Source organism: Onychostoma macrolepis, chromosome 12, assembly GCF_012432095.1.
Source record: "Onychostoma macrolepis isolate SWU-2019 chromosome 12, ASM1243209v1, whole genome shotgun sequence".
In the NCBI taxonomy this organism is placed as follows: domain Eukaryota; kingdom Metazoa; phylum Chordata; class Actinopteri; order Cypriniformes; family Cyprinidae; genus Onychostoma; species Onychostoma macrolepis.
The window spans coordinates 9,508,232-9,534,483 of record NC_081166.1 but is presented as its reverse complement, the minus strand read 5'-3'; the positions used below and the strand labels follow the sequence as shown (position 1 = coordinate 9,534,483).

General features: G+C 37.4%; 1 protein-coding gene across 10 annotated transcripts in view; it reads left to right on the top strand.

Moving 5' to 3' along the window:
* The window catches only part of rbfox3a (RNA binding fox-1 homolog 3a), a 450,519-nt gene that overhangs the window by 202,600 nt on the left and 221,667 nt on the right, over positions 1 to 26,252 (top strand). For 2 of the 10 annotated variants that reach the window (XM_058792714.1, XM_058792713.1), the window contains exon 4: positions 875 to 935. The exons of the other annotated variants lie outside the window; for them this stretch is intronic. The gene's annotated coding sequence lies outside the window, so the exon portion shown is untranslated. The remainder of the gene's footprint in view (positions 1 to 874; positions 936 to 26,252) is intronic. 10 annotated transcript variants of the gene reach the window in all.

The following is a 26,252-nucleotide window of genomic DNA, read 5'->3' as shown; positions in this document are numbered from 1 at the left end:
TTTAATTCAAAAAGGTTTCATCAAGCCAAGAATTAAAGTTTTATCTTAAACTTTTGATTTTCCAGTTAAAATGTGTAAATATAGCCTACTGTATGTACATATGATAATTTTTATAATAGTTATTGTTAATTTCTCAGAATTTCCGTTTGATTCTGTATTCTTATATTTCCTTTTAAACTTGTATAGTTAAAATTGTGTTTCTGCATTCTGTTTGATACCTCAGTTCAAACTTAGGAATTGAATTGTGTTTTAAAAGGCCTTCTCAGTTCAATTCTGAATGGCGCAGAACCCTGCTGTGATGTATCTGCATACAGACATGCAGTCAAATCTGTGGCAGATTTCTCTCATGTGCGATAGCAGGATTGGCGACCATACAGTTTACGGTGCAAGAATAGAACATCCCTGGATCACCGTGAGTTCCAAACGGAATCCGGTCGCCAGTGCATGGCGGCCCCGAGGTTCTGCGCCTGATGCGGCTGGCTTTGAGCAAGCTCTCATCCCTCTCAACATCCATTCTGTTATTTCATCTCCCGCTGCTGCCGGGCTTATTTCACCGCTGCCAGCCCATCCGCTTGAGATTTCCCACACTTAAATAACTCCGACAAAAGCCCCCTCGTTGTCTGCGGCTGATTCTCCCCTATTCCGGTAGTCCTCTACAGAATAAGCAATAATAACCCAAGAGAGGGCTTCTTTTCGAAGGCTCTTTGGGATAAAAGAGCCAGGAGCAGTTGGATGGGGTGCTTAAGTGGGGGGCCCATGGCGTGTTTTGTAGCCCCCTAAATTAAGGCAGCATTTACAGGGAGACGAATGAGAAACTTCAACCCTGATCCATTTCTCCCTTTCCCCCTTTTTACCCTCTGACCCATAAATCCAGGACAAGACAGCAACGACTAATTCCCAGATGGATTTTTAACAACGGGGGCAACTGAAAGGAGGTAATAGAAAGGGCAGCAGAACACTTCTTTCATTTCTCACCTGTGCCCCTGCCTCCCCTCCTTCCTGCCCTCTCTCTTTTTCTCTCTGTCTCTGTCTCTCTCTCTCTCCCTTTTTTATGGTCATCATTAAACTAGACCTCCTTGCTCCTCTAACAAGAGGTTTTATAGCCCTCGAAGTTATTAAACACATATAATTACTTTTAGACAGTGCAACTGAGTAGTCAGAGAGTGAGAGAGAGCGGTAGAAAGCAACAGGAGCAAGCGGAAAAAGAGAGAAAAGCGAGGAGAATATTTTTTTAGCGAATGGTGACTGTGAGCAGAGAAGGAGTAAAAGAGTGTACCAAAATACTTAAAGAGAACGGGAAAGACAATAACAATAGGTTTCAAAGCACAAATATTCAATTCATTTGTATTCTGCATTAATTGAGAGCATCTTTATCATTTTCTCTTAAAGGGATCTGTCATCATTTACTTGCCCTCATGCTGTTTCAAAACTCGTGAGTTTGTTTCTTCTTTGGAATTTAGAAGAAGAAATTCTGAAATGCATCCTGGCTATTCTGGACTTTATAATGCTGTAAATCAAGCTCCAAAATGACAAAAAAGTCCCACAAAATACCATAAAAGTTAGCATATGATTCATGCACTATATTCCAAGCCTTCTAAAGTCATATTAGAGTTTTATGTGAGGAACAGACTGAAATTGTTGTTATTCACACAATCTTGACATTCACTCTATTTTTTCATCTGTTCAATATATCATTTGAATTAGTTTACAAAGCCATTCTGATTATTTGTTCACAAATTGGACTCATTCAATTCTTGTTTTCAACTCACCATCTCAAAGATTTAGTTATAAAAGTTAACAGCTGATTGGCAGAGAAGGTTATAAATGAATGACTAAATTTATCTATCTAGCTAACATTTGTAATATAATGCATTTATTTTATGGACATCTTTTCTGAAAGTTTTGTGTTTCTTGTGTTTTGTGAAACTTTATTTAAAGGTGCCATAGAATGCATTGATATAATATTTTAAATTGTTCTCTGATATCTACGTAGAAGGTATGTGGCTTAGGTAAGGGCAAAAATTCTGTCCATTTGCAACCCTAGGATTTGTCCCTAGAATGAAATGGTCTGTTATAACCTTATTTGGAAGGGTCATGAATAATAATGTTGAGCTCTGCTCTGATTGGCTGTTTCACAGTGCGGCTCATTTCAGTAGCTCACACAGCGAACAGATCTCTACTGTCCGGCGTGAACGATGGAGAGATTAGGCATCCAACCTTATATGTTGAGCCTGTATCAGACGACGATACAGATTTTGGGAGATTTTGCAAGAATGTTTATCGTCCATGGTATGAACATGATCACTGCGATACGCTGGTGGAGTGAACGAGGCTTGAGAGAGAGTTGTGAGTGAGGGCGTGGACGCAGCCTCTGTGTTGCCAGATCCAGCTGTTACAAGCGTTTTTGGACCTGCCTTTTTTGACACTTTAGAAAGTTAATAAAGTAGGACGTTGCAGTCTAGATTTGAAATAATTTTGGTTTATTTTTACTTATTTATCATTTTTATTTGTTTTAAGAGCAATGGTGGAAAACAATGGTGTTTAAAGCTCACGGTATGTCATTTCCATGTACAGAACTCTTATTATTCAACTATGCCAAGGTAAATACGGTTTTCCATTCTATGGTACCTTTAAAAATTAAAATTTTCTCCCATTTTGGGGAAGAAAATACAGGGATAGAATGATGTGAGGCTGAGTGAATGATGAAAGAATTTAAAGTTTAAGGTAATTATTAAACTTTTCACAAATGTATTGCATTTGATTCATGCAATTTTTACATTATACACAATATATATAATATATGTACACACACCACTGCTCAATATTTATATTATACACAATATATATAATATATGTACACACACCACTGCTCAATATTTACATTATGCACTATATATATATATAATATATGTACACATACCACTGCTCCGGGTGTGTGTTCATGGTGTGTGTGTGTGTGTGTGTGTGTTCACTACTGTGTGTGTGCACCTGGATGGGTTAAATGCACAGCACAAATTCCACATCACGTCACTTCATCACTTCACTTCAATATATAGTATAGAATTGTATTATTACTATTTGCATTTCATAGCAGTTTTATTGCATTCAGTAGTTTCTGTCAGTGCTCATGCATGGGTTTAGACATATGCTGATGTCGTTGCCAGTTAATGAGCATTACTTTGAGGAGAACCGAGGTGTTGTGAGTTACTCTGAGCAGTTTTTACAGTTCGTAAATCCGTATTAAGGACTAAATGTAAATTATAGTATTATGACAGATGCTGAACTGTTTATAGAAAACAACATTAGAGATTTCAATGATATATTATCCATTTTAGTTTTAAAAATGTTTTAATTTTAGAAGTCGGGTTCCCTTACTTTGAGATGAAGTATGTAGAAGTTTTCTTCACCCTCGTGTATCAAGTCTTTTTCCCCTTCTTCTCAAATAGACAGGACACGACAGGATTGAAAGTTCTTCAAAATCTGCAGATGAAGATATCTAGATTGGAAGCTAATTTGCTGGCTGTGTTTATATAAAGCTGAGTAAATCATCCACAGTGTGCTGACTGATAGAATACAAATATTAGTTGATAGCATTAGCCGAGTCCTGATTTTAATTAGAGTTACACTCAATTAGAATTCGCTTCACTCTGTGTCTGTCTGACTAGTTGAGTGCTGAGACACAGGAATCCAAAAAAACAGCATGGACACATGCTTACAAATGTTGTTAACTGCGATAAGTGACTCGCATCAGGGAGAGTGTGCTTACTTCCTTTATGATAGAGACATCCGGTGGACACTGAGGTGTGTTGCAACTTAAAACAAAAACATGTGTGCTTTTATTAAATGCTACTATAGCTCATGTATCTCTAGAATGGTTCAGAAGTATATATTATATTATATTTTATATTATATTATTACACTAAAAATACATTTGGACCCAATTATATATGTTTGTTTTAGCATTTAAATTGTATGTCAGTTCATGGATATACCGTATATGCATATATCATATCATATATTTAATTATTTGCTAAAAGCATGATTCAGATAAAGAGACATTAGCAATGCAGTGCCTTGGTGGTGTTTATTAATGGTGCTAGTGTTGCCAGTTAGTAACAGATGACGGCAAATAGACAGCAAAAATAGACCACTGAAGAGCAACCGCTGATGACAGATGAGGCTTTGGTGTTGTGCTTTGATCCTAATTTGTCCTAATGCTGGGAGGTTAATTTGGGTAATGTTCAAGTTTGGTGGCAAATTGACATGAGATGTCTAAGAGACTGTCTGTTCTTTCTATGAGAACGGAGAACAAACAGACTCTTAAATATGATCCTGACAAAACGTACCTTAATAATTCATTTATTCATGACAATTTAAACGAATGAATAAATAAAAAAGCCCAAATGTATTATTATAATTCAATATAATATAATTGAATTTGTTTTGTATATGTTTTGAGTCTTTGTGCTCAGTTTGGTTTTAAACTGCCTCTAAAGACAGAAAGGCAAAATTTTGTTTTCCCACTCTAGCCACCAGATGGCACCAGCAGTCTATATTTGTTATTGAGCAAAATCAATATTTCTTTGGCAGTCTATGCCATACATGTTCTATGGCTATATAATATTTATATAGACATTTAACAGTGTGCAGATCTTCTATGTTGCATTTTGTATTTTTAGAATGTTATGGTTGCCACATAAAATGCATATTCTTATTTTTAGGTGCTTTTTTTAATTTTAGGGTTTATCTATCTATCTATCTATCTATTGTTCTATCGTTGTATCGTTCTGTCTATCTGTCTATAGTTCTGTATTTATAAGTATCATTCTATGTATCATTATCTTATCTGTCTGAATAGGTAGATAGATGTCTAACTCTGTTAATCTAGAACTGATCATCTCAGAAAGTGGAATGCTAATGCTTTTTCTTTTAGAAAAATTCCCGATATAACTCAGGATCATGCTACAAACACAAGGAGAGAATAAAACCTTAAGAAATGTGTGTAAAAAAAAAAAAAAAAAAGACATCCTGTTTGAGTAAAGACAGACTGTCATTAAGTGTGTTATTAGTGCACCTGCTGCTGTCCAGAGGAGCCTGTAATTATCAAAATGCCATTGCTTGCACAGAACGTTTACTTCCTTTTTTGAGGAAAACACTTGAAAAGTCAGGGATTCACTCCAAAATGAATCTCAGAGAGAAATATAGCAACCACGTGCCAAAAACGCTCAGCCGTAAGACAAAACTTGAGTATTATGAAGTGATCACAAAGTAAATCTAGGCTCTTGTATATCTGTGTCCAGTCCAGGTCTCCGGGAGCAGTGTCTTATCTCGGCGTGAATGGTGCCGCAGCTGCCGAGAGAACGGCAGCTTAGCTCTCCGGAGTTACCGTGGCGGCTGCATTTATTTCCATTATTAATTAAACTCATTAGCGTCTCTCTGATGAGGCGATGCTCCGGGTTCCTGCTGTGGATGGAAAGAGAAAGAGAGATGGAGACAACAGAGGGAATGACAGAGAGGAAGAACACGACGAGGCCTTTTGTTGGCTAATCCCCTTTGTGTTGTGAAATTTCTGGCTCTCTTTGGGTTAGAAAATAGATGGGAGGCCCTGTTTGCTTCTCTCCGGTGTATCAGCCGCGGTTATTCTCGTAACACAAGTCTGATATTGTACCTTCGCTGATATCTAAAGTTCAAAAAGCTGTGCGCTAATGTTATCAGTTTGCTTTCTTGCTTGTGCAGCACTTCGAACCCGGCAAAAATAATGTATGTATTCTTGTAGAATTACCTTCGAAGTAGAAAAACTCGTCTTTGTAGGAGGTTTAATAGAAGTCGGGGGGGAGACGCGCTGCATGTGTGTGTGCTTTCATAACCGTCTTCAAACGGCAGCGGTGCAGCCAAATGAATCAGATAAACACACTCAGTATGAGTGCCCAAATGTTCCTCAATAACTGTTTGACACTTAATTAAAACTTTCATCAGCGCCACAGGAAAAGCAGATCAGTTCATTTCAGGGTTACACCTTAATTATACAATATACTCCAAATCATGTTGTCCCTAATGAGGAGCAGGGTGAGAGTGGAAATTAAAAGGCTTTTTAGATCGGCGAGAGCGCCTCTTTTTCTCATCTAGTTGGAGCGAGACTTGCGAGACGCCTCCAGGGGGTAGGATTGAACCAGAAGTGTGTCGCTAATGTTTCTCGGTGCTTACAGATGCCGTATTGGTTGAGATCACGGGCCTGGTTTTTTGCAAAGCATTACGGTGACATTACACACTACGCTGTTCGTTTTCTCATCTCTTCTGCTACCGTGATCAGATTTGATTGCTTTCATATTGGTGTTGGGCTGCGGGGTTCTTGCGTTTTGATTGATGATGTTCTTGTATGTGCTGTTGGGCAAGTTTATGTTCACATAAAACACTGCAGGCCGCTCTTCTCCCACTCTTGTTTTTCCGATTCTTCCGCTCTCCTGCTTTTGGTTTCAAAGCGCAGCTGACTCATAGTGGCGAAAAGCCTGTAAAGATAGACACAGAAATAAGAATGGAAATATCTGTCGGAGAGCAGGGAAAGAGGAGCGTCGGTCCTGCCAAATGCTCACCTAGCGTTATCTGGCTCGATCAGATGGCGTCCGGCCAGTCACCTCACTTGTGTCTTGTCTTTAATAACTTCTATAATTCTTTGATTATCAGTTGGATCCAGAAGCCTGTTAAGTCTCTAAAAACAGTGTTAACTTTTTATTGATTGGGCTGTATTCCAAGTTTTAAAGGGCTAGTTCGTCTAAAAATGTTGTCTCAAATTAGAATTTTGGACTGTTTGTCACATGAATATGAAGTTTTTTGATAATTTTTTATCGTACTTTTGTGTACATTTTGATTCTTGAACGCTTCAAGCATTGTTCATCATAATTGAATTTCTTCATATGGTCTCCTTTTGTCCTTTCCTGTGGAAAAACAAAAGTCCACACAGGTTTGGAACAAATAGTGTAAATAGTGAGTTGAGAAGTCCATGTGAGGGTCTTCAGGTGACAGAGAGTTTTAGTGTATACTACCGTTCAAAAATTATTTATTTATTTATTTAGATAAAAATGCAGTAAAAGTGGTAGCACTGCAAAATTATCAAATTTAAAATAACTGTTTTCTGTTTTAATATATTTTAATTTATTCATTGTAGTTTATTTCTGTGATGGATGGCAAAGCTGAATTTGCAGCAATCATTATTTTCAGTCTTCAGTCTTACAAGATCCTTCAGAAATCATTCTAAGATGTTGATTTGGTGCCCAGGTCTTATTATCAATGTTGAAAACAGTTGTGCTGCTTAATATTTGGTCACATGTTCTTTTAAGGTCAAATTCAAAAGGTCAAAAAATTTGGGATTAGGGATATAGAATATGTTCATGCAGAATATGTGCTTTATAAGTACCAATAAACAGCAAATATGTTAATAATACGAATGCTAATAAGCAACTTCCTAATAGTGAGAATTGGTCCATATGGTGTTACCTAATAATATATTTTTTCACTATTCTTTAATGAATAGAAAGTTCAAAAGAACAACATTTATTTGGTATAGAAGTCTTTTGTAACATTGTAAATGTATTTACTGTTGCTTTTGATCAATTTTATGCATCCTTGTTGAATTAAAACAAAACAAAAAAGTCATAGTGACCCCAAACTCAACTTTCAATGGTGTATTGTATATTATATTACTCTCTCTGGTTGTATTTCTCATTTTTTGTGATCCTCCTTTGGCCTGTCTTATTTGCATGTTGTGTGTTGTGGCATGGCTGCAGAGCGGCAAGCAAAGCATGCTGTGTCGTCTTCCATAACTCGTTCTGCGTCTTTCTGACAGGCACGCATGAGAGGCCGTGGCGGATAGTGGTACAAGCTGTGGTGCGTCCACAGACGCTGCCATTATCATCGAAAGGTCGCGAGCATAATAAGATCATAGACCTTGCACATGGAGAACTGTCGAGAGGCAGAGAGAAACACAAATATTTACCCTGGATTGATTGGCAGGTGTGATTGTGTCCTCTCTGTTTCTATTGTGGCTAGATAATGGTACGCAATGGGGCCGTCACCACCGATCAATGTAAAGGGAGAAGACAGAACGCTTCTCCTAAATCCTGGATGGGATTGGACTAGAGGTCACCTGAGAAAATTACACACGTCTCTGTGGTGAAACAGCACTGGCATTTGAAAATGCGGGAACAGTTTGAGGGGGGAAAAATGAGTATTTGAAGATTCTGAATTCCACAAAGAAAGTTGAATTGAGATTAGAATCCATCCATCCAACCAACAAAAGTTTCAGAAAGGCTTTGTCAAATCCAACATTCAAAGTTTATTTTCATGTCTTTTGCTTTCCTAGTTAAAAATCACAGTTCAACTTTTGTTGAATTTCATATCATTTGAATTCTACTTCCTTTGAAATTTGAATCGCAATTCTACATCTTTGAATGTATAACTAGTTCGAATTCAGATTCAATTAAAAATTCAGTTCTGAATGGTGCACCACCCTGCAAAAAAATGTGCTTGTGGCTTGAATATGCTAATAAAGGTAAAACTCCACAACATTATTCCAATTAAATTGCTTTTTCAAGAGACAAGAGCATTTTTGACGAGGAACATCAAAAGCCCGGATTAAGACGGCTTGCCAGCTGGTTGCATGTCATAGTGTGTTCACTTGGTAGGTGAAGTACAACCAAACGGCAAAACAACATCTTCAAAGACGTCTCAGCTGCCAGGTGCTTAAAAGGGCGAACTGAACATTGTCAATCCAGACAGGATAGACAAGTCGGTATCAGTACTTCCCTTCCACAAAAAAAAAAAAAAAACTGAAAGTAAAAGTAATAAAAAGATTTTTGATGTCCACCTTCCAGCCTTGAATATAAACGGGTGCGAATCGTTCCAGTCCAGCGGTGTAATGAAATCAATGTATCTTTACAATGCATCTTGTCTACTGGGAGATGATATACTGTATGTGGTGCATATATACTTTTTCAATGCACCATGATCTTTATAGTGGGGTGGCGTTTCCATAGCAGCCCCCCACACACACACCCCACAATCCTCCATTTTCCAACATGCATCACAGGCTAATGTTTTACCTTAGCTGTTACATCTCATCACCGAGCAGATCTTCCCCTAAAGAACAGAAGTAATAACCGTGAAACAGTCCCTCACCGACATGCAGAAGAAGATTAAGAGTGTTAATATGCTGTGCTTTTCGCGGGCTTTTGCACATACACACGTGTAGTCTGTGGGGCGCACGCTCACAATCTGTACCCCCAGGCTCTCGCTCTCTTTCAGCTGTGCTCTGCATGAGCTAATGACAGCTCTCAATGACATAGTGTAACTCAGGGCCAGGCTAAATGCACCAGTGCAAGTCTGTCATGGCCTTGCCTGACACTCGCACATATACATGCACACTCGCACTTGCAGGCGGAGTCTGAATTCCCATCTCATACTGCTGACCTGCCCTGCAGACACTTGTGGATTTATTCACGTGCAGTTATAGAGAGACTGTAAACCATCTCGCCATCTTATTTCATGAGATTCCATCGCCTTACGGTCCCCTTGTTTGAGTTGTTTGATGAAATGGCGTAGCAGTGTGCCAACATCCTTATGCATGGGAAAAATTTAGTGTTGAGCCACATGAGAGTCTTGAAGGGTTTATAAAGCTACTGTCTTGACAAGTGTGATCATGTGAAATACTGTGTGTGTATGTTTTGGAGCATATTATCTGTGGGGAAACAATGCTTTGCTTGAGCAAAGTTTTAATCTTTGCAGCAAAATAATTTTTTAAATGTTTGTTTTTTAAAACTTCAGATTATAACAAAATCAAATACAAGGCAAATTATGCATAAAATTAAATAATTGTTATAAAATAAAATATAAATGTTAAAAAAACATATATTTCAGCTATTTGGCAAGGCAACAACTTAACTAAAATTGTGAAATGAAAATAAAAATAGAAAAAATATAAAGAAATTCAAAGTTTTAATAAAAACAATATATGTAGTAATAATAATAAAAAGTAACACTGTATATAACAAAGTAATTTTTAATTTTTAAAAGGTAGCAAATACTTAAGTAGAGTACTTAAGCTTTGTTGATATTGATAGTCTTTTATATGTATAATCCATGTTTACAATGCTTGAAATTACAAGTTTAGTCTGTTACAGTTTGACACGTTTTCCTAATTCTGCATTTTGTTGACTCCCAAAGCATTATTTTTGTTGATTAAAATTATATTCTATTTCAGAGGACAAAAAAATCTGACTAAAACAAAGTACTGCTTAAAAATTGGCAAATAATTATCCATTTCCTCTTGATATTTTGTGTACTCTCTATAAATGTGGATCATTTTTCTCGACTAATTTCCCTGCTGTAATAATTGTAGTCTCCAGAGTAAAAGGCCGCAGGATGTAGGAGTGCTGAGGGTGAAATATGATGCGCACTGCGATATAGTTGAACAATTGGATGTACAATACGTGATTGAAAGTCTCATCAGTAAGGAGGTAATTAAAGCAGCGTCAATTCACACAGGCACTTTACCAGAGGCAATTTCAGGATTTCAGCTTCATGAGGGATGTTGTGGTTTAGAGGTACGCTTCTTGCTTTACATGTGAGAGGTTACAGGTTCAAAAGTTGCTTAATTGATTTTTGCTGCACTACATTACTGCTCTGTGTGATTGCCTTTGTTGTTTTCCAGATACCGAAGAAAGGATAACAGGCCTGTTTGTTGTAATGATCTTCAAAGTTTAAAGTTTGAGTTGTTTGATGTTTTTTGCTTTTTCGTTTTGTTTGTTTTGTTTTGTTTTGCTTTGCTTTGCTTTGTGTTTTATATTAGTAGTACCAACTCAGTACTTGAGTGTTGTCTGACTGCTTTCAAACAATTGTTCAGTACTTAACAAAAAAATAACAAAAATGGCCTCTGATGGAGCGAATTACATGTTTGAATTTTATTAACTTGACTTCATTTTCTCAGAGAAATTGGTGTTCTAAGTCACTAAATATTTGCTTGATTATTTCTAAATCTCATTTAAATTTGTTTTAGATAATTATATGTCAGATTAAAGAGATGGTGATCAGAAACCCAGGGAGCTTTTGTAGTTCTGGCACAAAGGGAAGAACTTTGAGCTCTTCTTGACCAACAGTGAATGTCACTGGACCAGAGAAGGCTGACGCAGGAGCAGCAGAGATTAGGGATGGGAAGATTCCCCGATTCGCTCGGTGCATCGGCAAAAAAAGTTAACGATGCGATGCATCGGATAGCCTACAAGTTGGCATTTATATCGCGATGCATCGTTTCTAACATATTTGCATCGGTAAAAAACAATTTATTTATGTATAATTACTAGTGGATGCGCTACACTTTTATTGTTTAGAAAGTGACCAATAATCTGTGACGAATATTTTATATGAAGATTGATTTCTCCTCTCGAAATTGTCTCTCAAGCGTGTTCTCTTATCACCGCTGCATGTGAATATGACGAATCACAACAACACTACGGAGACCTGAGGAAAACTGGGATTCTTCAAAGAGCAATGTTAGATTGTAATGTTCTAATGCTATCTGTTCTAACTATAAAAGGTACAGTTATAAAACCAGAGAGAACGGCTGCATGGCTATGATAGTGGCCTATGTGAGAGAGTCAGTGGTAATATCATTGTATTCCTATTGGTCAGTGAGGAGCTCAACTTAGCCTGATAGTTTGCCTGCCCTGAACCAGGTTAGCTTTCCAGCATAAGTAGCCACAGTGACTGAGGTTGATCTTTGTTAACCAAATCATTTGACAGTGAGTCAGACTAACTGAAATAAGCCTGGTCTATTTGGTAAACTTGTTTTATGAAACAGGCCTCGAGGCATTAGAAGTCAGAAGACAAAAGTTAATTTGTGATTTGCTGTCTGTCTGAACCAAAGAAATAAAAGCGATCATATTTTTTTCCATTGCATCGTATTGCATCGAATCGCATTGTGTTGAATCGAATCGAATCGCACTGCATCGTAATAGGGGTGAATCGTATCGCATCGCTAGCTGCTTCATATGTATCTTCAATGTATCGTATCGTTGGCTATGCATGGAGATGCGTATCGAATTGGCCTCGGTTATGGAGATGCACATCCCTAGGTGCTGCTGGAACAGGGTCAGGTCCAGGTGAGCAGGTGAGGACACCACAAGTGCTGGTTTTTCTGAAGTCTAGAGAAGCATGCCTTTCATCCGCCTCCTCCTTCCTTCTCTGTCAGTGAAGTATATGTGCCAGGGGCAACAAGTTGTCTGCACTTGTCGAGATGCTGTCTACAGCCTCTGACATGCTCTCGGCAGGAGTTCACTGTGGCCAGCTATTGGCTGCCCTTAAGTAGGGCCTAGTTGATGTAATCCCTCAAGCAGTGTGTATCATCTCTGCAGGGTATGTCTGCTTTGATGGATTCAGTAAAGCTTTCCATGTATAAACCATTTAAGGTAGCATCACCCTACGAGGTAGAGAGCAAACTAGGCACCTGGCTTTGAAAACATGGCCTCACACTGTCGCAACAGTAGTTTGGCACAAGTCAAAGCAAATTGGACAGTATTGTTACTGGAGGTGATGGCTAGTGAATGGTTCGGTGTAGAACTTGCTTATCTCAAACAAAGTTAAGTACAATTGCATCTTCCTTGAAATGCGAAGGAACTAACAACACTATTCTAAGACAGACAAGCACCAAAATTACATGTGTGATGATCTAAAACTAATTCAAGTTAGCATTAGATGTTTTAAAAATGTTTTGTTTTCATTTTCAGCAAGTATTTTTGTGTACAGTTACATTTCATTTTCTATAATTAAATTGCATTATATCGGTCATTGACCACACTACTTTCTTGATATCGATATCAGCATTGACCATTGAAAAAAAATAAATAAATGTGTTTGTTTCTTCACCAATACATATTTTTAGAAATTTAGCATTACATAATGTGCTCACCAATGGATCCTCTGAAGTGAATGGGTGCCATTATGAGACTCTAAACAGCTGATAAAAACATCACAATAATCCAAATGACACAGTCCATCAATTAATGTCTTATTAAAAAGCTGCATGTTTGTAATAAACAAATCCATTATTATGACATTTTTAACTTCAAACCTTTAGTCCTCTATCCATAATACTGCTTTCTCCAGTCAAAAGTCATCTTGTCTGCATCAGGAGATACTAAATATGCACAGATCAAGCACTGTTAACAAGTGAAAACAATAAAACAGGAAGCGTTGTTATGGATTATGATTATGGACATTGTACTTTGGTCAGAAGCAATTGTGTGTGTGTCATACGAAAATGCCTTAATTATGAAAACCCTAGGTGACTTATGATGGAAAACTAGGACAGGAGTGATTATAAAAAGTCAGTCAATAGGGGATATCTTGGGAGATACATGTCAACTGTCCGACATGATAGTTAGGCAGCATTGTTCTAGCTTTGTAAAGTTCCAGTCATAGTCGATCCATGCCAGGGAGGAAACGTTTCGCTGAACGAGATAATTGAAAATCAAAAAGGACTTGGTTAATTTGATTAGGCGGTGCCCGAGCCTGAATTGTTCTTCATCAAACTAGATTTCATTATGACACGGCAATTAAACACTGCTGGCACATGGGCAGAATGGTGGGCTGAGAGAAGAAGAGAGAGAGAGGAAAGAGGGATAAAAGGAGCGACCGTGTCAGAGAGGGCAGGAAGGACGATCAGTATTATGCTGAAATCATCATTATATAAAACACAAGCAAGAAGGTTTTAACAGATTCACTAGGCCTGAGATGTCACAGTTGGATTAAAACAACATTATTTCATATTTTTTTTACTCACAATACATGTGAAGTTATACTATATAGGAAAAGGAAACTGTTTTGGGCTGTGATAGTATATACAGTACATACATTATACATACATCAACCAAAATGTTCCCTAGTGTCCCCATAATCATTTGAAATATTGTGTAGTTAGCAATGCTGAGAGACTGTTTATTTACCGCTTGTTTTGTACCAGCGGTATCAATAAACAAAATGAATATAAATTGCATAATATAGGAAAAAGTGGGTTTATTGGACAACGTTCAACTTGTAAAATGCTAATTAAGATTAAATGAAAAAAATGTAGACTGTAATGAAATATCAATTGTAACTCTATAGTAAGGATTTGATTGAGTTAACTTCTCAGAGACGCCCCTTATAAAAGACCTTTTAAAAGATATATCACATTGCAAAGTTACATATGCTAATTCATCTCTTGAATTAAACAAAAGGGTGAAAATGAAGTGCCACACGGAGGAAATTAAATATCAGCTCTGTTTAAATGATCTATTTTTGATGACAGCGCCCCAAGAGCGTTTTTTTTTTAGAGAATGGATAAAACTAGATTGGTCTACTGCTCTTAATATTGTACATTTGTAGCTTAATTTAACTAATTGGCCTGTTGAACTAGCGTTTGGACAAAACCCATTAATTTTCACCCCTCCAGACCTTTATCACTTCTACAAAGGGCATGAAAACTCTGGGTTGTCTTGAAGAGTCAGCACATTTCAAAGCCCGCTTCATGATTCTGATCTGTCCAACTGCATTTCTGCTGCTGAGTGCATATGTCATTCTGTCTCTAACAATGGCTTTGCCCCCACATGCATGGCCTGCTGGGTAATTAAGCTGACTATCTATGAAGGGAACTGCAGAAATTGGTGGAGCCTTATGGAGTTGTGGCCTGCACCTCTATGGAAGGGTTTTATGGCTGACAGGGACTATTACTTCCTCCCAGGCTTTGCGAGCTGATGGCTGATGTTGTTTTTCTATTTTTTTGCCATCCCGTCACCTTCACAACTTCAATCATCCATCTTGGTTCTCCAACTCAGCTGCTGTTCCCCAGTTTCTGTGGAGCTAATTGTGCAGAAACGCAGTGGGAAGGAGCTCTAGCATTAAGCCCTGCCTTCTGACAGAAGGGGAGGAGGTGGATGCAGGAGAATTTGTTACCAGAGAAGGAAACGCCGTGCTTTGTTTAATAGGAAAACAGACGAAGAGGATAGCGACTGAGAATTCCCGAATGAGAACGGAAACAGTCCGGTGAGGATGATTGCTTGAACATCTCAACCGTGATATTCGGTTCACTAGCGGACTGTCCTATTACATCTTCTCTTGGGTGAAAGTAAGAAAACGCTCACGGGTTTATCAGAGTCACTCATCACTGGGTCTGCAGCTTAATGCTAAATGCTGTTTTGGAGTAAAATTCGCCTCCACAGGTTTATCCAACCAATATTAGAAAAAAATCTTGAACTTTGAGTGATGGTTCAGTTTCAGGCTGATCTGTGCATGTGCACTTCTCACATTTTCAGGCTGAGTTTATTTTTATGGTGTGCTTTTTTTACTCACAGGCCTTTTTTTACTCACAGGCAACTAACCAGATGATTGAATTAGAGACCATCCCACCAATTTACGGCAGTTATTTTAGTTTTTTAATACATGGAGTGTTCAAACAAATGATCACCCTTCACACACCTGGGTCTTGTAGGTGTGTAGAATAAACTACATTTGCTGCCAAATGGCAACATTTTTATTTTATTATGGCAAGTTTATTTTATTACATTTCTTTTTTCTTTTTCTGTTTTTTTTTAATCATTATTTATTTATTTGTTTGTTTGTTTGTTTGTTTGGTTTTTGCTTGTTTGTTTGAATGAACCTGAGGGCAGGCCAGGAAATATAAAGGTATATAAAGTTTTTTTTTTTTTTTTGCAAGATTTTTTCCTTGTTTTCTGTAATTAATACGCTATATAGTTTAGGAGTTTTAATGCCAAGGACACCCTCCCTAAACTACCAACACAGCTATATATTTCCATCTTTTAATTTAAATAATTTAAAAATGCAATATTAAATATTTGCCTAGTATATTGTCATTTAAAAATAAAGAGAAGTTATATAATAGTATTATAATTATATCTACAAAATATTTGCTTTGTTTAAAGTTTTTTTTAAATTTTTTTACCCAATATCTGAGTAATGTTAGTAATGTTATCCTGGATTTCCCAATTCAGTTCGTAGATATAGCACTTTTCAAAATATACATTGGTTCAAAGCAATTTTAGTGAGAATATTGCCTCAAAAGATTCTTTAAAAATTTTTCAAATGGAGAAATTATATTAATATAAAGCATTTTTTTCACAAAACAGTACATTTTATTTGTATTATTTATTTATGTATTTTAGTTTTTTCTCTTTTTTTCATTAAAATTTTGACCCCTTTATGGTGCCCTGGCGGCCATCAAATCAACCCCTAGTTTAGTTGATGTTTTCCTCCCAAGCAATTATGCAACACTACAGTGCAAATATCCTGTTTTATATACAGCTCTTCTGCTAAATGGAGTAATTTTTGTGAAAAGTACCAAAAACTCTTATTTAAAATAATTAATACTAGTTATTACTATTACTTAAAACTAGGGTTTAATATTGTGGAGTCTGTATATGTAGTATATACTGTATGTGCTGCTTTCTACTTCCGCCCCTATTAGCTTTATAGAAACACAGGGTGTCAAGACCACAGCCAAGGACTTCATTGCTTCAACCAGATGCTTGTAATTACTTCAGACAATATCTGGATGATGCAATAGCTAGTTTGACCTCGGCCATGTGGAGTGTTTGCATAGCCTGTGTTTGTTGTCACTCGGTGTGTGGGTGGAACTGTGTGTTTGTTCCCTCGTGTGTGTTTGGGCACAAGCAACTGCTGTGTAGCAGGCATCACAGGGTGACATCAGGTCTCTCAGGGTTGAGCAGAGAGCTGGAAGAGAAGACATCGCCTAGTGGAGAGTCCCAGCCCCAGCAGATCCAGGCTGTTCTCACAGTGAGCTCTGACATATGGCCAGATCCAGCCCCCACAACACTGGCACACTAAGCAGCTCCTCGCAGACCCCGCTTTGAAATATTTCTGTTGCGGCAAGTGCAAAAAAACAGCTTGTGATTTCATATAGTCCCTTATGGCGTACTGCTCAGTGGAGGAAAGCGCTCTTGAAATAGCTACCACACAAGCTAAGGGCCAATCTCGAATCTTCTACCTTCTAATAACCCTGTCCGGTCCTGTTCACAGGAACGGCGTGAATCCCTCGAGCTCGAGCCCTGCTAGGAAGCCGAGAGGATTCAGCCGTACCACGTGAAGACTTGAGGAGGAAGACTTTGGAGAAGGCAATTAAAAGTCCATCTACAGAACAATATTAACTAAGACAGCTAGAATTGAGGTGTCCCATCCTTAACTGATATTCCACTTGTCCTGCTGCTCCTGGGCAGTCAGAGATAATTTCCCAAAAGGTTGCCTTAATGGTATGGCTGAAACATACAGGGTTTGTGACAATTTAAAGTAGTCTTGCACTTTCTTCCACGCCGCTTCTTGCTCTTTGGGGGGAGTGTTGCTGTTTGTTTTCAGATGGTGACATTATTATCGGTTCCGTTGAATAGCTGTTTTATTGGCCCGGCCAAAGCTAATTAGCGTGAACACAGATTTCCAAATGAAGGGTACCATCCTGACCTTTACGTCGATGGCTTGTGTCTTCACATGCACTTTTTTGGGGGTCTCGCTATCCCACCCCTAATGATGTCCTTCTCTAACTATCCCTCCACCAACGCTGCTGGCTAGATCCTGTTGCAGTGGTCTACGAAGAAAGGTTGGAGCATTTATCTCCGCTTTTGTAATGTTCAACTGTTTGTGCCCGGCATCCCAGAAGGCCCCTGTGCAAATGGTCCTTGTGGTTCGATGATATACTTTCTTAGTTAAACAATCAAGCGGGGCTCAATGGTTTATCCATTAAGATGTAAAATGGCCTGAAAGATGCTTCTCACTGTTTAGGGAGAATATTTGCAGGAGGGTCCAAATCAATGGTCTTTTACAGCCCTCTGAGGCCATTGTCCAAGTGAAATTGGAAATCTTTTGGCGAGTATTGGATGTCCAGGGGAGAGAGACTGCGAGATACGCAGCGGATAGTAAACCGCATGGAAGCAGAACAAATGAATCACTCTTGTGAGGAATGCAAGTCTACCAAACCCTGTTTGCTTCGGGCTATTATCAAGTGACACAGTCAATGATTGTGCGGCCATCACTTTCCTTAACTGTATCCCAAATAAATGCCAGCCTGGAGCTTGCCATCTGATCGTTATCAGGCTCCAGTGGGACCAGAGCCCAGTCTTGGGCTCTCTCGGATCGTTGCCTGTGCCAGGGGCAGTGGCCATGCCAACTTTTCAGTGAAGGCCCTATCGCCGGGGGTAACTCGCTGCTGAGTGACTTCCAAGGTCATTCCAGAACGCGCCTGCCATAGCACACCCTTCCAACTCCTCTCCTCCGGTCCTCGCGTGCTTTTCACTTCCAAAGGTGAGATAAAGAAGAGCATTTAAATAACAAAGTGTAGATCTGGGAGCGCTTGCGATGTCAGCAGTGCAGAACTCCAAGCAAAGTCAAGTCAGAGGAATTTTGTACACCCCCTAAAGAATCGTTTAGGGCCAGCCGAGGGTCCAATTCCCAGTCGCCTACTTTGGTTTAACTGCTGATCATCTAAAAAAGTTTTTAAGTGAAGGCCTATCATATTCTTGTTCTTCTACCAAACCAATTAGTTTCTTTATTGTCTTATAAAAATGATTAAAATAGAAATAAATTTGATAATAATAATAATAATAATAAAAATAAAAATTATTAGGAAAACTTTTCCATTTATTTATTTTATTTTATTTTTCAGATATTTGCATAAACCAAAATAGAAAATAATAAGTAATCTAACTGGTTTATTATTATTATTATTATTATTATTATTATTATTAATAATAATAAACCAAATTATTTATTTTCTTTTACAATTAACTTATGACTTCCATAACAAAAGGGAAAAATTGAAAAAGGTTATGCATATAGTTATCAGATTCTTATTTTGTTTTATAAATTATATCATAATTTCTTTCTTTCTTTCTTTCTAATAATGCTGTAATTATGTAATAATTAATTGTGTGTTTGTTTGTGTGTGTGTATATATATATATATATATATATATATATATATATATATATATATATATATATATATATATATATTTAAATTATTATTATACACAAGGCATAGTTGGGAATTACATGTATAGCACTTTCTAAATTATTTTAAAATCTAAAATATAATAATAAATAAATTAACCTTTATCCCCAAAAGGAAGAAGGATAGAGAGGAAGAAAGAAAGGAAAAGCAGGGATGCATATTCTGTAGATTATTCTAAATTTCTCTCTGTTGGTTGAATAATGACAGCGTTGAATGCTGTCATGGCTTGGGCTTCTGTTGGCGGAACTTCAAACAGCCAGGTCTAACTTTGAGACGACTTTACAGCTCAGGGATTGGAGGTCTACACTGCTGATATATACAGAAATGAAGATATGGATATATGTGGCTTTGAAATGATAACTAGCCAGGCCGCATGTTCCAACTCCCCTTGGCCAGTCAGGGTCAGGTGAGACTGGGTGAATAATGTTAACATTAGAGAAAACTGGAGAAGAGGAAAAGAAAAAAGAAACCTTATATGGGGAGATTTAATTTCCAGTTATTTGAGTGTGCATGTATGATGGGTTCTGGCATTGTTTATAGTGCACAAGAAACCAATGGGATGTTTCTTTCATCCAAATCATTAGGTTTTCTCAAATAGAGCACTTTTGAAAATGTATTATTCAATTTATTGTTCGTACCCTTGATGATGATCAATAGAGGTTGGTTTCTCACAGAAAGTAGGCGTTGTTATTGCGTTTTATTAAGATGTAATGAAGAGGAGGAAATCAAACCACAGAGCAATTATCTCTTAAACTAAAGCAAACGAATCATTTTATTGCTTTTGTTGTTTGCTCGGACATGCATGCTTTCAGTTGCATATTTCTTATTGCTAGTAATTTAATAATACAATCATTGATAGAAAGCAAATGTTTAAGGTTTAACTGGTTATCTGCATTTTAGTACTTATTGCATCTAGTTTCATTAAAGTATTTCATCATAATTCTAGTATTTTACCCCAACTGTCATACCTGATTTCTCAATTTTAGCTTGTCGTTAATTGTAATGGTGTAAGGTACACAAATCTTGATTATGAACAGAGTTTACACTGTAAAAATTAGGCTGTTCTTGCAAATAAAAAATAAAAATTACTTTATTTTATTTTATCATATGATTTTATTTTTCACAATCTAGAAATACTTTTATAAGCAATAAACATTTTTACAGCATTACACATATAGAGTATATTTAATTTGCATTGCTATTTTATGACTTCACTGCAATATAAAATCCCCCAAAAAAAATATATATAATTAGTATTTTTATTTACATAAATAGGTAAGCACTAAGATATGGGCTCTGCTTGTATTTATTCATGCACTTGTGTGTTACATGAACAAGATATAAGAGTGATGAAAGGTAGCTTATCTTACACAGACACTAAACCAAGATAAGCCTTCTCCTTTACAAGAGCAGAGAGGATTCACTTAAGATTCACTTAAATCTTTGATTCACTCACATTGAGATGACTGAATTGAAATGGCATTGATCCTTAGATCTTTAATGCAGTGGCTCAAATATCTGTTTATCCTTTTTTAGCTCTAAAATTGTTTCTAAACTAAGTGCTAGCAGCAGTGAAAGAGTGCAGAACATGCAACAATTGCAACGAAGAAAAGATTAACAGAAATGCATAAAGAAATGCACAGTATTTTCTGTGGTAAATCACTGCGATGCAAATTTACAGACGGCTACAAAGACACCCTAGGGAATGCCGATACCTATAATGAGCAGTGCGGCTCTGGTAACAGTGCCACTTTATACAGCGTTTTTTGACCATGCAATCATTTGTTTTTCAGACCAATAATGTCTGTTTGCACAAAATTACACTGCAAGCAAATAAATCATGTGGTGTTCTCCTGTTCCTTGCTTTGACCCACAGGCAGGGATAGTGGTTATGAAACCATACAATATTAATTCATCAGGTATTAACTTCCAGACATTGGCACATTCATTGAGTCATTTTCACGGGAAGAAAAAAACACGATGCACCACAACACAACGCAATGGGAAAATAGAGAGATAGAGACGTTGGAAGAAACTACACAGACTTGGTCACAAACAAGCAAATACTTTGGCTCACTGTATAGCAGCCACTAAAAGCCATACGCATCCTCACACATTAACACGTACACATGCACTATTTATATAGTGAGTGGAGTTAATGTGCTCATTTATTACATTAGATAGTAAAATTGGACCATAAAACAACAAAAGTGCCTGCCTTTCCAAAGAACTTTGCTTCTGTTGCATTTCTGGACATCGAACTCTAAAAAAAATCAACTTTTATGTGCACTGCTGCTGACATGCAATATGCCGGATAATGTATGGAGGAGCATAGAGGAATTAAAGAGACACAATACTTGCTGAGTGAGGGAGCCTTTCGAACACGATGCAGATTTCTCAAACCTGCCTTTAGCCTTTTGATGTTTGTAAAATGCCTGCCAATAAAAGATTCTGGAATTTGAATTAAGGGAGCAAACAGAATGCAGAATAATTGAATAATGAATTAAATGCATTTAACACACATTTTCAGTATGACTTGTCTGTAAACATGTTTTCATGCACTAATGTGATAGATTTTTAAAATATGGATGCCAACAAGTTTTGTTTTTGTTTTGTTTTGAACTGACAAAATGTTGCATAACAAGTTACCTGTATTGTTTTGTGTGTTGTTTCATTTTGTTTTTGTTTTGAACTGACAAATCGTTGCATAACAACAGTTTATTTGTTTTGTTTTGTGTACTGTTTCATTTTGTTTGTTTGTTTTTGAACTGACACAGTGTTGCATAACAAGTCATTTGCTTTGTTTTGTGTACTGGTTTGTGTTTTTTGTTTTGTGTTTTTGCGTTTCAAATTCCAACTGAAAACCTTAATTTTCTTCATTTAAAAAAAGAAAAGAAAAACATATCAAAAGATGGTGTACTGTATGTTTAAAAACACCTTGAAATTTGCTATAATTTCCCTTCTGAACTGTTTTGTATTTTGGAAGGTTATATGGGTTGAGAATGTTGTCACGTAATCCTTTGGATTTGCGCTTTCCTTTTCCGTCCTCCTTGCGGTGTGCGAATGATTTCATACATCGCTCAGTCACACACAAACCAGGTCTTCAGCACTCTTCCACACCCCAGTTTCTCCAGGCTATCTCACACAAATCAATAGCTCATTAGTTTGAGGAGTGAAGTACTCCCTCCTGGCTACTCACCAGTGGGCCGTCAGGAGTCAAAGGTTAGGGTGTAAATACTCACATCCCCAAAACCATAGATATAGCATTGATTGATATTTGCCATGATGAATTAGAATAGAACAGTTCCAGTGAGACTGACATTTAGTGACATATTTTCTGCTTTGAGATACACCAGACATCAGACTGTTGCACAGGGAAAGAGAAATTCGTGTCAGGTTATGCTAGAGTACGTCGGGTGCTGCAGGCTAGAGCACATAATTACCCAGTTCATTGTTGTTCTAAATCATTTTATCGCTTTATCAAGCTCATTGATGTCAACCTGGGCCCATTGGTGAGTAATGTTCACTCATTGGCTTGTAACTATACTGAATCAAAGATGTCCTCTTTCTGGCTTTGTCCTACCCTGGTGAATCATGGGTCCTCATTGCATTGCTGAACCCCCATGCTAAATCATAATCCCCTGACCGTGTCTGTCCTCTGTGTGGCTTAACCCCATTGGTAAATCGTTGTCATTTGTCACCAGCTGACATAAACTGCCATGGATGATTACGACAGTGTCATGTCCATGATACAATTATATGGGCTTTATGACGGAGTGAGTCAAGTTTAGCGTTAGCCATTCGTTCCTCTGCCTTCCGACTGCACCGTGCATCGGTCTAGCCCTCCCTCCCTCCATCAATCAACATTACCCCTCCGCTGCCGACAGCTGGAGATGAGAGGCGTCTCAGAACCCTGAGGTGGGTTTAAGCACTTCATGAAACGCATTGGAAAGACACACTATTCAAATTCCCCAGCTGCCAGCCAAAAGAGCATTTATCCGTGTTGCGCTCGGAATTGTTATGGCGATATAACATATGTGCGACGAGATCGTGATGCTATAGTTCGGCTTTGATTGTCTAATAGATTTCATGTTCAGAAAGCTGTCACAGAAACGGGCAAACATGTGTTCGTGTGTATGCATTTAAGTCTCTTTATGAAGGAGAAAGAACTATATGTGACATTTTGGGAGTGTCATTGTTTTATCATAGTTTTATTCACACACTCAAATAAATAAAATGTATTTAAATTTTAAATAATGATTTTTTATTATATTATGCATGTTATACAAACTAATTACTGATTACTGTTAAAACACTGAATGTTTGCATTTTATTGTTGATTTGTTTTATATATGTGTGTATATATACTGTATGTGTTTGTGTGTGTGTAATACTACTACAATAAAACTATTTATTCATATGCATGAAAATGAAGATGATTAATGTTAGAAATTATAGTGTGTGTGTGTGTGTTCAGCTCATGTTTTACACAAACTTCATACAGCTCAAGTTCTTGTCATTAAAGCAAAAGGACACGTACTAAGTTAAACCTGTTAATTTGTACTTTTCACTAATTTGTACTTTTCTTTTCACCGTTATTCCGGTACAATACAAAAAGTCTGCATTTTTATTAATGCTCTCAGACTTTTGGACCCCTCTGCAAAGAACGAGAGAGAGAGGAGCCGATAGACAGCGAGGAAATATATGATTGATACGCTTATAAAAGGAGCCTCAGAGTTGTATCAATGCTGCATTTTGTGATATCTACATCAGGGACAATAGTGCTTTTAAAGTCGCCTTTTCAATATCTCAGACATATAAAGTTAGTCTTTGCTCGTAGTGATGTGGCAGCAGCGTTGTATAAGGTTTGCTGCTCTTTGCAAAAATAGAAATATAGGTGGCTCAAGGGAGGAGCTCAGAGGAAGCTTTATGTTTTATTTACAATGAGCAAGCAATACATTTCATAGGATGTATCGGGGGATGGGTGCGAATGCGGGGGACAGAGAGGGGTGCGTTATCAGCCGAGCGAGGGAGCGCAGGGAGCGAGGTATCATTTGATATAAATAAAACAAGCAATTTGATGAGAATGAAGCAGAATAGGGAAACAGATAGTCTGGAGCCTCATGTGCCCTGACAGTGTTAACACCCCCGGCCAAGCGATGCGCGGACTGCAGAATTGAACATACATTTCTCCTTCCCTCTGGCATCAAGTTGAGAGAGTCAGCAAGCAGCCAATATCCCCACAAAAAGCTTGAAAAGAGCAGCGTGGTTGATTTACCTCCATTTAAAGCAAATTCCCTCTTTTGCGAACACGGTTATCCTTGTGTTGCATTTTCATTTAATGCTGCTTTCTGCCTTTTCCTTCGATCACAGGGACTCATTTATTAAAGAGATAGAGAGCTGGGGAGTCATGTAAAGAGTTGTACTCAATGCTGCTTTTGTTTATGTCCCAATACCATATTTGTATATATTTCTCTCTGAGGGAAGTGAAATATTCTGCATCTCTAATGGGTAGGGAAAATAGCCTTTTCAAGCATGTATTTATTGTTTGCGAGAGTGTTTTCTCATTGCGATTGTGTTGATTTGGCACTCTCTCTCTCAAAGTTATTTCATGCTGGTGTGATACTTTTGAAACTTGTGGGAATATTTCCTGGTTAGCTGTCAGTTCAGATCTTGATGGCGTGAATGATCCTCGTTCCTCTGTAGTGACCCTGAGTGGCACAACACAAAGGCAATGCAAAAAAAAGTTTACTGAAAACTAATAATTAGTTTCACTTGTAAATAAACAATGCAACACAATTCTTGAACATTTTGTCACTAAATTTCATTGCTTTTAACCTATGTCAATTCCAAAAATGCAAGTTTACTTAATCCATTTATTTTGTGACTACATCAATATTTTTTGTTGAATTAACTAGTCAGTGGATTTCTGGTTCCCAGCATGCTTTTGCATGGAACTGATTGGACCATTTTATATATTAGATGCGTCCCAAATTGCATACTTATGCACTATTCTATGATGTTTTGTAGTATAAATAGTGCGAGTAGTGTGTTCACACTAAAAATTCCAAAAGAAAAAGTGCACTTTAAAACTGCTGTCCGTAGGTTTGAAAACCTGGAATTGCAGTTCCTTGCGGAATTATTTTTATTGTGTGGGTTGTACTCTGGCACGGCTCCAGCACGGATGAATCTAATGTTTTGAGGTGAATGTGTGGCAGTCAGTCATCGCACCGGTGTGAATCCTGTACTTAGTAATCACAGATACTAGCCTACATCTTGGAATATATGACCTAAATAAGAATTTTCACCATATATTGCCATCTGAACAAGTAAGTAACAAGTCTGCCACGTTTGTTCTGACCAACTGAGGAAAAAAGCATTACAATAAATCGCGCTACCAATGGTGATTAAATCTAACGATCGGTTAGCTCATATCACATCAAACCATTGTTATACTTTATTCTCAAATTATTAATGTTAACAACATCAGCATTGCGTGAATGAGTGAATATGAGTATAGTGTGTATTAGCGTGTAGATTGCAATTTATGTACAGTCTAATCTCTAATTGTCATACCATTAGAATTTCATATTAAGAAATTCTTTTAACCCAAAAAGCAAACTATGCTCCCTTCGAACTGGTTTTCTTTAAAATACAAATCTTGTATAATCCCTAATCAGAATCACATTTAAAACTGGAATATAATTTAATGTCATTCACATGTGTTTCATAAACACATAATCCTTTCTGGTTTACAATCCGCCATCAAAATGATTTTTTGACATTTAATTATTCTAGCTGCTGTGAGAAAAGGCTATAAACGATGTGGCACCTACAGGATCCTCACATGCGATAGCCTACCACTCAAGTTAGAAAACATTATTATAAGCTAAGTGTTGTGAATCGGGCTAAAGTAAGGCGATAGTTTTGAACACTGGCTGGTTATGTACTTGCTCAAATATTGATTTTGGATATTTTTTAACCAAACAAAGTTATGGACTGCAGCTTTAAATACCCGGATACCACTTAAATAACCGAAAAAAAATAAGTGTGGAGTGTTGGACACTTCATGCACTCAACTGTCGCAGCTTTAATTACGTTGCGAAGGGGGAGAGGCTATCAGACTCCAATTATTAATGACAAAATAACCTTAAATTCATACACTACATGGTTGAGTACATAGTGCATAAGTA